Consider the following 12,550-nt stretch of genomic DNA (forward strand, 5'->3'; position numbering starts at 1 on the left):
TCTTCACTGAATTATGTTTTTCAGGTGCTGAGTTTGATAAGTTCTTTATAGATTTTGGATGCTAACCCTTTATCTGATATGTCATTTGCAAATATCTTCTCCCATTCCGTCAGTTGCCTTTTAGTTTTCTTGATTGTTTCCTTTGCAGAAGCTTTTTATCTTGATGAGGTCCCAGTAATTCATTTTTGCTTTTATTTCCCTTGCCATCAGAGACGTGTTGAGTAGGAAGTTCCTGTGACTGAGGTCAAAGAGGTTGTTGCCTGTTTTCTCCTCTAGGGTTTTGATGGTTTCCTGTCTCACGTTTAGGTCTTTCATCCATTTTAAGTTTATTTTGTGTATGCTTTTAGAAAGTGGTCCGGTTTCATTCTTCTGCATGTTGCTGTCCAGTTCTCCCAGCACCATTTGCTAAAGAGACTGTCTTTTTTCCACTGGATACTCTTTCCTGCTTTGTCATTAGTTGGCCATAACATTTGTAGGTCCAATTCTGGGTTCTCTATTCTATTCCATTGGTATATGTGTTTGGTTTTGTGCCAATCCCATACTTTCTTGATTACAGCTTTGTAGTAGAGGCTAAAGTCCAGGATTATGATACCTCCTGCTTTGATTTTCTTTTTCAACATTACTTTGTCTTCTCAGGGTCTTTTGTGGTTCCATATAAATTTTAGGATTGTTTGTTCTAGCTGTGAGAAGAATGCCGGTGCAATTTTGTTTGGGATTGCATTGAATGTGTAGATTGCATTGGGTAGTATTGAGATTTTAACAATATTTGTTCTTCCAATCCATGAACCATGGAATGTTTTTCTATTTCTTTGTGTCTTTCAATTTCTTTCATAAGTTTTCTATAGTTTTCAGCATACAGATTTTTTATCTTTGGTTAGGTTTATTCCTAGGTATTTTATGGTTTTGGTGCAATTGTAAATGGGATCGGTTTCTTGATTTCTCTTTCTTTTGCTTGATTGTTGGTGTATAGAAATGCAACCAATTTCTGTACAGTGATTTTTGTATCCTGTGACTTTGCTGAATTCATGCGTCAGTTCTAGCAGCTTTTTGGTGGAGTCTTTCGGGTTTTCCATGTAGAGTATCCTGTCATCTGCAAAAAGTGAAAGTTAGACTTTTTCTTTGCCAATTTGGATGCCCTATTTCATTTTGTTGTCTGATTGCTAAGTCTAGGACTTCCGACACTATGTTAAACAACAGTGGTGAGAGTGGACATCCTGTCGTGTTCCTGACCTCAGGGGCAAAGCTCTCAGTTCCTCCCCGTTGAGGATGAGATTAGCTGTGGGCTTTTCATATATGGCTTTTATGATGTTAAGGTATGTTCCTTCTATCCTGACTTCTTGAAGGTTTTTATTAAGAAAAAGCCATTTTGTCAAATGGCTTTTTCTGCATATATTGACAGGATCATATGGTTCTTATCGTTTCTTCTATTAATGTGATGTATCACATTGATTGACTTGCAAATATTGAAACAGCTCTGCAGCCCAGGAATGAATCCCACTTAATCATGGTGAATAATTCTTTTAATATACTGTTGAATTTGGTCTGCTAATATCTTGTTGAGAATTTTTGCATCCATGTTTGTCAGGGATATTGGCCTGCAATTCTCCTTTTTAGTGGGGTCTCTGCTTTGGGAATCAAGGTAATGCTAGCTCCATAGAATGACTCCGGAAGTGTTCCTTCCAGTTCTGTTTTTTGGAACAGCTTGAGAAGGATAGGTATTAACTCTGCTTTAAATGTCTGGTAGAGAGGCGCCTGGGTGGCTTAGTCAGTTAAGCGTCCGACTTTGGCTCAGGTCATGGTCTCGCAGTCCATGAGTTCGAGCCCCGTGTTGGGCTCTGTGCTGACAGCTGAGAGCTTGGAGCCTGTTTCAGATTCTGTGTCTCCCTCTCTCTCTGACCCTCCCCCATTCATGCTCTGTCTCTCTCTGTCTCAAAAATAAATAAACGTTAAAAAATTAAAAAAAAAAATAAATGTCTGGTAGAATTCCCCTGGGAAGGCATCTGGCCCAGGACTCTTATTTGTTGGGAGATTCTTGATAACTGATTCAATTTCTTCACTGGTTACTGGTCTGTTCAGAGTTTCTTTTTCTTCCTGTTTGAGTTTTGGTAGTATGTGCGTATCTAGGAAGTTGTCCATTTCTTCCAGGTTGTCCAGTTTGTTGGCATATAATTTTTCATAGTATTTTCTAATGATTGTATGTCTGTGGTGTTGGTTGTGATCTCTCCTCTTTTATTCGTGATTTTATTTATTTGGGTTGTCTTTTTGAGTAGTCTGACTAGGAGTTTATCAGTTTTGTTTATTTTTTTCAAAAAACCAGCTCTTAGATTCATTGATCTGTTCTACTGTTTGTTTTTGTGTGTGTGTGTGTGGTTGTTTTGTTTTTTGATTCTGTATTGTTTATTTCTGCTGTAATCTTTATTATTTCTCTCCTGCTGGCTTTGGGGTTTCTTTGCTGTTCTATTTCCTTTAAGTGTGCGATTAGGTTTTGTATTTGGGATTTTTCTTGTTTCTTGAGATAGTCCTGGATTGCAATGTGTTTTCCCCTTAGGACTGCCTTTGCTGCATCCCAAAGTGTTTGGACTGTTGTGTTTTCATTTTCATTTGCTTCCATACATTTTTAAATTTCTTCTTTAATTGCCTGTTTGACCCTTCATTCTTTAGTAGGATGTTCTTTAACCTCCATGCATTTGGAGGCTTTCCAAATTTTTTCTTGTGGTTGATTTCAAGTTTCATGGCATTGTGATCTGAAAATATGCATGGTATGATCTTAATTCTTTTACATTTATTGAGGGCTGCTTTGTGACCCAGTATGTGATGTATCTTGGAGAATGTTCCATGTGCACTGGAGAAGAATGTGTATTCTGATGCTTTAGGAAGAAAATACTAAATATATCTGTCAAGTCCATCTGGCCCAGTGTATCATTTAGGGCCATTGTTTCTTTACTGATTTTCTGTCTAGATGATCTATCCATTGTTGTAAGTGGAGTATTAAAGTCCCCTGCAAGTACCACATTATTACCAATAAGATTGTTTATGTTTGTGATTGTTTTATATATTAGGGTGTTCCTGAATTTTGTGCATAGACATTTATACCTGTGTCTTGGAGAATGTTCCATGTGCACTTGAGAAGAATGTATATTCTGCTGTTTTTGGATGAAAAGTTCTGAATATATCTGTCAAGTTCATCTGATCCAGTTATCATTCAAGGCCATTGTTTCTTCTGTGCATTTCATGTCAATAGAATCATACAATATGTGGTACTTTGGTGTTTGGTTCTTTTGGTTAGAATGTAGTAATGGGTTATTATTATTGTAAAAAATACATAGATTTAACTTTTGAACAAGTGCCATATATACATTACAGTATTAAGTGTATGCACATTGTTGTACAACAGATCTCTAGAACTTTTTCATTTTCATGTCTGAAGCTATACTCCTTGAACAGCAACTCCCCGTTTTTCCCCTTTTTCCCCCATCCCCTGGCAACCACTATTCTCTTTCTGTTTTTAGGAGTTGGATTACTTTAGATACCTCCTATAAATGGAATCATGTAGTATTTGTCTTTTTGAGATTGGATTATTTCACTTAGCATAATGTCCTCAAGATTCATTCATAATCTAGCACATGACGTGATTCCCATCTTTATTGAGGCTGAATAATAGTTCATTGTATGTACATAACATGTATTTTTTTAATCTATTCATCTATCAGTGGACATTTGAGATTGGACATTTAAGTTCTTCCATAACTTGACTGTCATGAATAAGGCTTCATTGAACATGGATGTGCAAATACATATCTCTTTGAGATCACATTTTCAATTCTTTTAAATACATGCCAGAATTGGAACGGATCATAGAATTCTATTTTTAATATTTTAAGGAAACTATACTGTTTTCCATAGTGGCTGTACCATATTATAATCCTACCAACAGTGCACAGTGCACTAGTGTCCCAATTTCCTCACATCCTCAGTACTTGTTACTTATTTTTTAATGGTGGCCATCCTAACAGGGGTAAGTTGATGTCTCATAGTTTTGATTTGCATCTCCTTGATGATTAGTGATACTGAGCATCTTTTCATATGCTTATTGGCTATTTGTATATCTTTGAAGAAATGTCTCTCCAAGTCCATTGCCCATTTTTGAGTTGGGTTGTTCTTTTGTTAACTGATTTGTTTAATCTGGGTGATCACCCCTTATTTGATATATGGTTTGCAAATATTTTCTTTCATTTTGTAGGTTGTATTTCCATTGTGTTAGTTGTTTCCTTTGCTGTGCAGAAAATTGTAGAAAAAAGTTTCATGTAGTCAAATTTGTCTGTTTTTGGTTTTGTTGTTTGTGCTTTTGATGTCCTATCAAAGAAAAAATTGCTCATTTCATTTATGAATTGAATCTATTTCCTTTTCTTCTGGAGTTTCATAGTTTCAGATCTTAGATTTAGGTTTTTGATATAATTTTGAGTTAATTTTTGTATGTAGTTCATGATAAAGATCCATCTTTCTTTTTTGCATGTGAATATCCACTTTTCCCAGCACCATTTATTTATGTATTTATTTTAAAAAGTTTTTTTTAACGTTTATGTACTTTTGAGACAGAGAGAGACAGAGCATGAATGGGGGAGGGTCAGAGAGAGAGAGGGAGACACAGAATCTGAAACAGGTTCCAGGCTCTGAGCTGTCAGCACAGAGCCCGACGCGGGGCTCGAACTCCCGAACCGTGAGATCATGACCTGAGCCGCAGTCGGACGCTTAACCGACTGAGCCACCCAGGCGCCCCTCCCAGCACCATTTATTGATGAGACTATCCTTTCCTTGTTGTGTAGTCTTAATATACTGGCCAAAAAGAATTTGACTTTACACCTAAGGGTTTATTTCTGTGCTCTCCTTTCTGTTCCAGTCATCTATATGTCTGTCTTTATGGGAATATCATATTGTAATGTAGCTTTGTAATATATTTAGAAAACAGGATGTGTTTGTTCTTTTCCAAAATTGTTGCCTATTATGGGGTCCTTTAAGATTCCATGTGCATTTTCGGATTTTATTTTCTATTTTTGCAAAAAATGCCTTTGGGGTTTTGGTAGCAATTACAGTTAGTCTGAAGATCACTCTTGGCTAGTATGAACATTTTGACAATATTAAATCTCCCAGTTCATGAATGTGGGAATCTTTCCATTTGTCTTTAATTTCAGCAGTGTTTGTAATCATCTGTGCATACGTTTTTCATGTCCTTGGTTAAATTTATTCATAAATATTTTATTCTATTTCATGCTATTGTAAATGGGATTGATTTCTTAATTTGCTTTTTGAATTGTTCATTATTAGTGTATAGAAATGCAACTGATTTTAAAAGTTGATTTTTGTATACTGCACCTTTATGCAATTGTTTATTCTTAACCGGTAATTTTTTTTATTTTTTGGTGGAATCTTTAGTATTTTCTTCATGTAAGATCATGTCACCTGTGAACAGAGACCATTTTACTGTTTTCTTATCAATTTGGATGTTTTTTATTTCTAATTTTTGCCTAGTTGCTCTTGTTTGGACTTCAGTATTGTGTTAAGTAGAAGTGGCAAGAGTGGTCATCCTAGCCTTGTTCCTGATCTTAGAGAAAAAGCTTTCAGTTTCTATGATAGAATATCATGTTATGGTATTTTCATATATGAAATATATGCTATTTTCTCTCTCTCTCTCACACACACACAGCCCCCACACGGATTTACATATGTGACTACCTAGTTTGTTGAATGTTTTTCTAAGGAACAAGTATTGGGAGGAGTGTCCGACTTGCTCAAGGTCATGAGTTCAAGCCCCATGTTCGGCCTAGAGCTTACTTTAAAAAAAAAAAAGAAGAAAAGGTGTTAGATTTTGTCAAGCCTTTTCTGCATCAGTTGAGATGGTCATGTGATTTTCATTTTGTTAATGTCTTTATTACTTTTTTTTAAAATATGTTGAACCATCCTTCTATCCCAGGGGTGAATCCCACTTGGTCATGGTGTGTAATCCTTTCAGTGTGCTCTGTTGAATTCAGTTTGCTAATGTTTGTGAGAATTTTTGCAGCAATGTTCATAAGGAATATTGGTTAAATTTTTCTTTTTTTAATTTTTAAGTATATTTATCTGGCTTTGGCATTAGAGTAATGCTTACTTCATAAAATGAATTTGGAAATACTCTCTCCTCAGTGTTTTGGAAGAGTTTGAGAAATTCTGGCATTAATTCTTTTTTTATTTTTATTTTTATTTTTATTTTTAGTTAATTGAAGAGAGAGCAAGGGACAGGCAGAGAGAAGGGGAGTAGACGGAGGATCCAAAGTGGCCACTGTGCTGATAGCAGAGAGCCCAGTGCAGGGCTCAAACCCATGAACTGCAATATCATGACCTGACCCAAAGTTGGATGCTTAACTGATCCACTCAGGCACCCTGGTGGTCTTTTTTTTTTTTTTTTTTTTTAAACGTTTATGTTTTGAGAGGGAGAGACAGAGCACGAATTGGGGGAGGAGCAGAAAGAGAGGGAGACAAAGAATCTGATGTAGGCTCCAGACTCTGAGCTGTCAGCACAGAGACTGACTGGGGCTAGAACTCAAGAACTGCAAGAACCTGACCTGAGCCAAAGTCAGACACTCAACCCACTGAACCACCCAGGCGTGCCCTCCCTCAATGTAGTTTTTAAATTATAGTTATTTTTTATGGTCATTTGTCTTTTATTTATTTTTAAGTGTTTATTTTTGAGAGAGAGCATGAGCTGGGAATGAGCAGAGAGAGAGGGGATCTGAAGCAGCCACTGTGCTGATAGCAGAGAGTCCAATGTGGGGCTTGAACTCATAAACCGTTAGATCATGATCTGAGCTGGAGTCAGATTCTTACCCAACTGAGCCACCCAGACTCCCTGATATATATATATATCAATGTATATGTATGTATGTATGTATGTATGTATGTTTTGTTTTTACCATGTCAGTACCACGAAGTCTTAACTTGCCCTATTTTTGTAGTAATTATTGTAGTTTTGAAATTGGAAAGTGTGTCTTCCAACTTTGTCAATTTTCAGGATTGTTTGACTTTTCTGGATCTTGTGCATTTCCATTGTAATTCTCAGACCAGCATGTTAATTTCTGCAAAAAAGCCAGCTGGGATTTTGATAAGAATTGTGCTGGATTTGTAGATTACTTTCGGCAGTGTTGCCATTGTTAAGTTTTCTAAACTATGAACCACAGGACGGTTTTCTATGTCTAATTCTTGTGGTTCTTTTGTTTAATTTATTCTTAAATATTTTATTGTTTTTTTAATTTTATTTTTTGATGCTATTACAAATGAGATATGAAAATGATCATTCTTGGGTTGTTCATTGCAAGTATACAGAAATACACTTGATTTTTGTATATTGATTTTGCATGTTGCAACCTTGCTGAACTCATTTTTTAGTTCTAATTTATTTTATTTTGAATTCCTTAGGATTTTCTATGCACATGATCATGTCATCAGCTAATACACTTTTACTTCATCCTTTCTCATCTGGTTATTTATTTATTTATTTATTTTCCTTTTGACTAATTGCCCTAGCTAGAGCCTCCAGTGCAGTGTTAAGCATAAGTCGAGTGAACAGGCACTCTTGTCTAGTTCCTGATCTTAGGGCAAAGATACCCAATTTTTCACTATTAACTATGATGTTAGCTATGACTTTGATAGATGACCTTTCAAGTTCAGAAAGTTGCCTTTTATTCCTGGTTTGTTAGGTGGTTTTTCTGTGTCTGTTAGGATGATCATTCCTTTTTATGCCCTTTATTCTGTTAAACATGATGTACTAATAGCTTGACTTTTTTTTTAATAATTTATTTTTCATAATTTACATCAATTGCTTGATTTTCTTATGGGAGCTACAAATCCACAGGAGCACCAGTCACAGCTTCTCAAGGACTCATTTTCCCTCCTGCTCCCCTTCTACTTCTTGCCAAGGTACCTTTCCTTGTGGTCTCCTGGAGGCTGGGACATGGTGTTCTTTTGCTTTACTGTAACTCTGAGGATAGAGTTATTTGGGGCCCTAGTTTATTCTCTCTCAAACTTCTGCCTCGTATGCTTTAGCTGGATCTCAAAGTCTTCAGGACCTAATCCATTTCATTGCTTTATTTCTCTAGTTATTACTTGTAATTTTTGGTTTGTAGTTCATTACAATCTTGTCAGTGCTTTGCTGCTTTTAAAGTAGTTTTAAAAACATTTTGTAGCATTTTTATTTGTTTTCAACAGGAGGTTGGGCTCAGTAACTTTATTATTATGAAGGAGTGTGTGGACTTTTGCCTTTTTTCCCCCCTTCCTTTATCTATTTTGCCTCTGAGGTTTCCGAACTAGGAAAGTAGGTGTATGACAAGGGTTAATAATGTGTAGTGAGGAGTGATGTTGCTCTTAGTACGTACTGTAATGTAGTTCTTTAGGAAAAGAACTGTAATTCAGTCTTTTTTTTTTTAAGTTTATTTATTTTGAGAAAGAGAGCACGAGGTACAATTTATACACCATAAGGTTCATACGTTTTAAGTGCATAAGTAAGTGATTTTTAGTAAATTTATTGAGTTGTGCAACCATCCCCATAAATCAGTTTTAGAACATTTGTTCTACCCAGTGAGAGTCCTCCATCCCATTTATAGCTAGTTCATTTGTACTCCTAGCCCCAGCAACCACTGATTCTACCCCCAAACCCCCATCATTTGCCTCTTCTGGACGTTTCATATTAATGGAATCATACAGTATGTGATCTTTTGTGTTTTGCTCTTTTCATTTAGCATAATGTTTTTGTGGTTATCCATATTGTAGCCTGTATCAATATTTTGTTTGTTTAAAGTTTATTTATTTTTGAGAGACAGAGCACAAGCAGGGGAGGGGCAGAGAGAAGGAAACACAGAATCTGAAGCAGGCTGCAGGCTCCAAGCTGTCAGCACAGAACCTGATGCAGGGCTTGAATTCATGAACCACGAGACTGTGACTTGAGCCAAATTTGGACGCTTAACCAACTGAGCCACTCAGGCACCCCTCAATATTTTGGTTTTTATTGCTGAATAGTATTCCAGGGTATAGGTACACCACATTTTATTTATCCACATTTTATTTGTCTTTTCTTCAGTTTGTGAAAATTTGGGGTTGATTTAACTTTATGGATATTTCATTATTTTAGCTGGTATATATACACTCTGTAGTCAAAAAAGACATTGCTAGGCTTGTCCTGTATGAGCAGTGTGTCTCCATTCTTTACAACAGGTCCTGGCTCTGTGCTAGGAATTGATATGTAGTTGCCAAGAAACTTAATGATGATCATACTTTGGCTCCTGCTCAGTTTCATATTTGCTCTGTGCCATGTATTGAGATTTGCATGATTTATTCCTCTCTCCATTAGCTTTTGTAATTTTCTGCCTTTTAATATTTACCTTTAGTATCCAGAAGGTCATATTCCTCTTTTACTCTTGATATTCTTTATGTTGGTTTGGCAAGTCACTTCCTTTTGGCCATTTGTAGAATAGTTGGATATGGTGAGTTATTTCTCCAGATGCTTTCAGCTCAACTGTGGTTTTGTGGGATGAGCAATCTAGGTGAGAACATAAGTGGGAGCAGGGGGTTGTGGTGGCAGGTGTAGTTGAGGAGGACAAGAAACAAGCTCAGGAACAGAAGTTCAGGAAGCATCTTAGGTTTTAAGTCATTTAGTTGTGATCAGGCTATTTTTATTTACAGGGTGTTAACTCTATTGTACATTTAAGGGGAGGGGGGATTGGTAATCCTTTCCTTAAAAGGACAGATAGTAAATATTTTAAGCTTGCAAGCCATACTGTCTTGTCACTCTCAACTCTCTAGCACAAAAGCAGTCATAAGTCATTAGTAAATACATGAGCATGGCTGTATTCCAATAAGACATTATTTATAAAAATAGTCCCATTGGTAGTGTGCCAAACCCTAAACCTTTAAAGGATTGTTTTATATAACTTGGTGAAGAGCAATGCATGCACTTGTGCAGGAACCTCTAATAGGTATGTCAGATATAGTGTTCCTCTTAATTTCTAGGTCTTTTGTGTTTTTGCTGATTTTCTTGTGGATCTCAAGGAAATGGAGAGGTAAAGGACTAAAGCTTAATCTGAGAAGTTACTCTGTGAGAGAAGTGAACCCAAAGGTAGAATGGGGGACAGAGGCTTCAGGAGGAAAAGGAAGAAGGATTAGCCCATGCAGCCTTTTAAGACAACAAAGGAGAGAACACAACCTCTGTAGGACTGAGATTTAATTAGTGTGGGGAAGTAGTGATAGATGGGGGCAGGGAGACTGGTTGAGGAATATGATAATGTGACAACATAGGGATAGGTTTTAGTAAAAAGTACCCAATGGTTTTGGAGTGTGGACAGATTTTGGTTCGAATCATTGCCTTGCCACTTAAATAATGGACTAACTTGAATGGGCTTAGGCAAGGCACTTTCCTCTTCAAGCCTCAGTTGCATTTTTTATAAAATGGGGATGTTATCACCTGTCTTGTAGATTGAAGATTAGAAATTCATGAATATGACATGGCTGAACTGTGACTTGGGCATAGTAAATCCCTGTTATTCCCTATCATTTCTTTGGTCTTACCTGTGTTAAAAAATGCTGTTGGTGTTTAAAAAACTTGGATGCTATGTCTAATGGGAATATATTAAAGGCATAATGTATTTGCCTCAGAGCATAAAGTTATTACCCACCAACTATCATAGGTACAGATGTATATATTTATTTAAAGATCTGTTTGGCTATTTCTTTGCTCTAAGAGAGATTTTTTGGATATTATTTGAGGGGAACATTTTAAGTAATTGCTTGCCTTTGGGTGTTTTAACTTCTTTTGAAATATTTGCTTGGGAAATACCAATTTGGATCACTTACAGGTTTATGGTCTAAAAATGTTAGGAAAATTGCATTGGTTGAAAGGTTTAACAAGCCCCATAATTATAGTGGGAGTTCTATAGGTATATAAATTTGGTAGTTATTTCAGCTTCTACCATTAACTTTTTATTTTTTGTTAATATTTTATTTTTTTAGAGCAGTTTTGGGGTCACAGCAAAATTGAGGGTAAGACACATAGATTGCCCACTCTGTCCACACACACAACTTTTCCTGTTACCAACATCCCCCACCACAGTGGTACATTTGTTTCAATTGATGAACGTACATTGACACATTATAATCGCCCAAAGTCCATAGTTTACCTTGGGGTTCATTCTTGGTGGTGTACATTATTTGGGTTTGGACAAATGTGTAATGACATGTTTCCATGATTATGGTATCCTACAGATTATTTTCACTGCCCGAAGTCTGTGCTCTGCTTATCTATCTATCCCTCTTTCTTCCTCACCCTGTAACCATTTTTTTATGGTCTTCATAGTTTTGCCTTTTCCAGAATGTCATATAGTTGAAATCCTATAGTGTGTATGTAGCCTTTTCAGATTGGCTTTTTTCACTTGGTAATATGCATTTAAATATCTTTCATGTCTTTTCATGGCTTGATATTTTAGTGCTGAGTAATATTCTATTGTCTGGACATAACACAGTTTATCTTTCCATTCACCTGTATCTTGGTTGCTTCCAAGTTTTGGTAATTAGGAATAAAGCTGCTTTAAAAATTGATGTTGGGGCGCCTGGGTGGCGCAGTCGGTTAAGCGTCCGACTTCAGCCAGGTCACGATCTCGCGGTCCGTGAGTTCGAGCCCCGCGTCAGGCTCTGGGCTGATGGCTCGGAGCCTGGAGCCTGTTTCCGATTCTGTGTCTCCCTCTCTCTCTGCCCCTCCCCCGTTCATGCTCTGTCTCTCTCTGTCCCAAAAATAAATAAAAAACGTTGAAAAAAAAATTAAAAAAAAAATTTGATGTGCAGGGGTGCCTGGGTGGCTCAGTTAAGTGTCCGACTTCAGCTCAGGTTATGATCTCACAGTTTGTGGGTTTGAGCCCCGTGTCTGGCTCTGTGCTGACAGCTCAGAGCCTGGAGCCTGCCTCAGATTCTGTGTCTCCACTCTCTGCCCCTCCTCGACTCGCGTCTGTCTCTCTCTTTTTCTCTCTCTCTCTCTCTTTCTCAAAAATAAATAAACATTGAAAAAAAAATTTAATGATGTGCAGGTTTTCAGGTGAATATAAGTTTTCAACTCCTTTTATATTAGATTTAAATAACTAAGTGGTATATTATTATTGTGAAATTACAGTAGTTAGAATTAAAAAAATATATTTTCCATATTTTGCCATAATACAGTTTTATGGCTTGTATCTAAGGAGTAAAAGCCTTTGTCAAGCTGTAATTTGACCTTTTCCTTTTAGTCTCAACTTTTCTTATTTCTTTTATTGAGAGAACATCAGTATTGCCACATTCAACTGAGGCAGAAATTGTTCCCTCTGAGGTCGTTGTGTCATGAAATACCTCTTGCTTCTTGAGTACACTGTATCTTACATTCTGTATGCATTAGCTTTTGCTCCAAAAACCTTGTAAAATGATGATAGCACGTTAAGCTGAGACAAAGGTCTATCAGGAAACTATAATAGATTATTGTTTTACCATTAGTTCAGAGAAAACTGGTATG

General features: G+C 36.7%; 1 protein-coding gene across 10 annotated transcripts in view; it reads left to right on the forward strand.

Annotated features, from left to right (window-relative positions):
- NSD1 (nuclear receptor binding SET domain protein 1) overlaps nucleotides 1-12,550 on the forward strand; it is a 146,595-nt gene that overhangs the window by 80,306 nt on the left and 53,739 nt on the right. The gene's annotated exons all lie outside the window — the stretch shown is intronic.

This window comes from Panthera pardus, unplaced genomic scaffold (assembly GCF_024362965.1).
Source record: "Panthera pardus isolate Hobbes unplaced genomic scaffold, ASM2436296v1 HiC_scaffold_2, whole genome shotgun sequence".
NCBI lineage: Eukaryota > Metazoa > Chordata > Mammalia > Carnivora > Felidae > Panthera > Panthera pardus.